Here is a 3,815-nt window from a genome sequence, read left to right on the forward strand (position 1 = left end):
TCTGGGTGGTGTGACGCAGTGGGATTGTGAGGCCAGAGTCAGGCTGCAAAAAGGCGTGCTCAGCTTCAAAAGTGAAGGAAAACAGGCAAAGAAAATTGAATCAGAGATAGTAGGAACTGCAGATGCTGGAGAATCCGAGACAACAAGGTGCAGGGCTGGATGAACACAACAAGCCAAGCAGCATCATAGGAGCAGAGAGGCTGACGTTTCGGGCCGAGACCCTTCATCAGAAAAAGAGTTTTCTTTTCTGAACATTCTGAAATATCTCCTTAAATCTCTGCTGTCGCAGCTGTACTGAGCCAACTCTTCACCTTTTTTTTCATTTCACATCAGTCCTAATTTCGATCTGATACCATTGCACTTTTAAGGTTTGAAACGATCTTCTTGGATCCAACCTCGCTCCTTCAGAGTAAATGTAAAACTCAGATCACCGCTGCTGAGTTGCACCATCACTCTAAAAATAACAGTTATAGTCCAAATGACGGACTCTTTGCCACTGAGATGAGCAACCATCATGCCACTACGCACAGGTGGGGATTGAACCCACGATCTTTGGTTTACAAGACCAACACCTTCCCACTTGGCCACTGCGCCCTGCTTTGCACGTCAATTAAACTGCTACACTCTATCAGTTTGTTAACGATGAGTGAGTTTGTTTGAAATTGTTGGAAAAGTAAGATAAACTGACAAATTACTTGATGCTAAAATACACAACGATATGATCAAGAGAGAACAGTAAATGATTGAGATCAGTCAAATTTGGAAAATATTGTCAACGATTTGGGTCAACCCATACAGGAATCAGATTGCAAAAACTAAATGTGAAATTCTTGCTGCAATTGTCTTGGATTTAATGAGCACACAACTGCAGATCATTGCAGTAACGATTTCCTAGCACAGAGAAGGAAAGTTCATTGGATTTATCCCAGGGATGTGAGTACTGTCCTCCAGGAGCATACAAATAATATCAGTCAGTGCGCTATAGAGTTTAGAATGATGAGAGATGGGGAAAATATGTTCATTCACAAAATAATCATTTAGTAGAATTCAATACAGAGAGGCACAAAGTGATGCACAAACGGGACATCTACATAGAAAGACGATACACAATAAATAGGAGGTTCTTTTTTTCAAAAAAAAAGTGTCAATTTCAGTTTCACTCTGACATTTGGTGAAGGATATCAACTGCCCTTACCCAGTCTGCAATGGAAGTGACTCGAGCCCCACAGAGGGGTAGTTGAATATCAGTTACCTTTCGAAATAGCTGAGAGTCAGTCGGGTCACAGGGATTTAGGGATATTGGCGTTACAAGCCGTTCCCACATTCCATGAAAGTGCCAAAGAAGCGAGTCAAGAGCTTTTGGTCCCCAAACAGACGATGTCCATGATGTGGTTAGACAATAATTTGGATGAGTTGAGTTTATAAATGGAGAAATCGCATTAATTAAACGAATAGATCATCGTACAACTGCAATGTCTGCAGTTCAGTCTCAGTTCGAGCAACATATGTAATCCTTGTCCTTCCTCTTCACCAAAACTGCAGAGATTAGAAAAGACGCAGACTATTTTGTCGGGATGGTGGACAGGATGCAGGATTACATTCACGAGATGTTGGAAAAGTTGGAAAAGCTGCACCTGAGGTCAGGAAAATTGGGAAGTAAACTAACGGAGATTTCCCTGACGATGCGAGGTTCAGTGTGTTTATATATGCGGAACATCCCCTCTTTCGGGGAAACAAGGTCAGAAGGTCAGAGATTCAAAAATATCAGTGAATGATAAAGAAAACATTGGAGTCGAATTTCTTTGACTCAGAGAGTTATTTAAGTCGGCAACGATTTTTCAGAAATAAACATAGAAGATGATTCCTAAGTGTTTTAAAAGATATATGAGCAAACATACAAGGAGTGAATTTAACAAGGGGAGAGAGTCAGTGTCCAGGTCTGAGGAGAATGGGTGCCGGATACTGGGTGGCAGGGCAGGACGGGGCAGGAATGTATCAACGGGAAAGTTAAATGGCCAGAAGAGAGAGGCTGAAAGAATGAAGCGGAGAAGGGCAGGATGAGGGAGAAAAAGGACAGACAAACGGGTGGAGAGTGAAAAAAGACGATTGGGGACACGCGGAGAGAGCGGGGAGAAAAGATGCAGAAAGTGCGCGACCTTTCTACTTCCGTTTCTCGAAATAAGTTCTCATTGGGGTATGATCATCACTTAATTCTGCACAGCAACATATCTGTCAATTGTGGGCTTGTGGCGCAACGGTAGCGCGTCTAATTCCAGATTAGAAAGTTGTGTGTTCAAATCACGTCAAGATCGTGGCTTCTCTGTTCAGTGAAATGCTTCTCCTTCATATCAATGGAGAGCTTGTTGTTTGGCGGGGCTGCTTGGTAGTGTTTCTCCTGTTCAATTGCGCATGGTACTTTCCGATCTGTTTTATATTGGGAACACTACGGCAGGGATGTTGTTTGCCCAAACACAAAGTGTTCATCGTGGGATTTGAACACACAACTGCCTCCCTCTGGGAAGCCGCTTCATTCAGTCAGTAACAATGCTAACATTATACAGATATTTTCCTCACTTGATTTGTAAACACGCAACTTGACGTTTCAATCTATTCGGAGATTTCAGCTCCTCTTGTCAAAGCAGATGGCAGTGAGTTCAGAAAGAAATGTTTCCAATCAAAAACAATTCCTTTTACAGTTGGAATGATCTTTACTGAACAACAGTCCCACAGCCCATCTTCACATTAACGGTGAGGCTGAATTTTACAGACTGTATCGGTAAAATCCAATGGCAGCCAATGAGTTCAGTTCCAATGCTGGTTGGTGCTGTCCGCATCCTGATTGTTGTGTGAGTTACAGGCAAAGTCTCCAGGAAATATATATCATGTGGATGTATTGCCAGGACAACAGAACAATGAGTCGAAAGTCATGAACCTGAAAATCGCCTAAGTTTGAAACTCAAGAAATAGGCCGTACTGAAGATGCATCGGATCTTCACGATCTCCCCGAACTCTCTGTGACGAACAGAATCCAAGCGAGTATGATCTTTTTGCTAAGATTACAGCAGAGAACTGAGAGGTCTCCTCCTGAAGGTTTTCCAAGACTCTGAAGATTTCTTCTTCCTGTGTGACATGTTTTATTTTGATCAAGGAAATGCTTATTCGCGGGCAGGGAGGGACAGGATTGTGAGTATTCCCAGCATTTTCTAAGTGTAAAGGCACGACTCTGTAAAAACAACAAAAGTGAAAGTCTATGACAGACTGAGAGGCAGATTTAATTCACTGACACAAGGAATAAGGAACAAGGCAGAAGAAATGCTGATGAACCAACTTTCACTGTTAAGTTGTAGCTTCTTTAATGTTCTCGTCGTTAGGAAGGAGCTTTCTCCATTGTAGCCTTGGTTTAAAATTCAGACAGAGAATGACTCCATGTTGCTGTTGTGTGAGTAGTCACAGTGGACAGGGCCTCTTAACAAAGATAAACCAGGCCGTTGAATGTTCGTGGGGTGGTGCTGGCAGTCAGTCTTACTGAGAATGACTTTACATTCAGTTGGAAGAATCCAAAATGTCATCGGTGGAAAACAAATGCAGAGGGAACGGAGTGAAAGGGCCGTGATTAGCTACAAGGCGTGACAGCGTGAAACTAAGACTATAATTTTATCCAAGTCCACCCAAACAATTTTAGGCCTATCGATTAAATAAGACCATGGACAAATTGATGGAGGAGCAGTAGGAATAAATTAGGAGCAGAAATATTCGACTCAACGAGTCTGCTGCATCTTTCAATGATAATCTTCAACTCCATTCTGCTGCCTGAC

General features: G+C 42.4%; 1 non-coding gene across 1 annotated transcript; it reads right to left on the reverse strand.

The window, feature by feature from the left end:
• Positions 1–522: 522 nt before the first annotated feature.
• On the reverse strand, positions 523–594 carry trnat-cgu. The gene has a single exon. It is a non-coding gene; the product is annotated as a tRNA-Thr (tRNA).
• Between the last annotated feature and the right edge of the window lie 3,221 nt (positions 595–3,815).

Source organism: Rhincodon typus, unplaced genomic scaffold (genome assembly GCF_021869965.1).
Source record: "Rhincodon typus isolate 14 unplaced genomic scaffold, sRhiTyp1.1 hic_rhity00005598, whole genome shotgun sequence".
NCBI lineage: Eukaryota > Metazoa > Chordata > Chondrichthyes > Orectolobiformes > Rhincodontidae > Rhincodon > Rhincodon typus.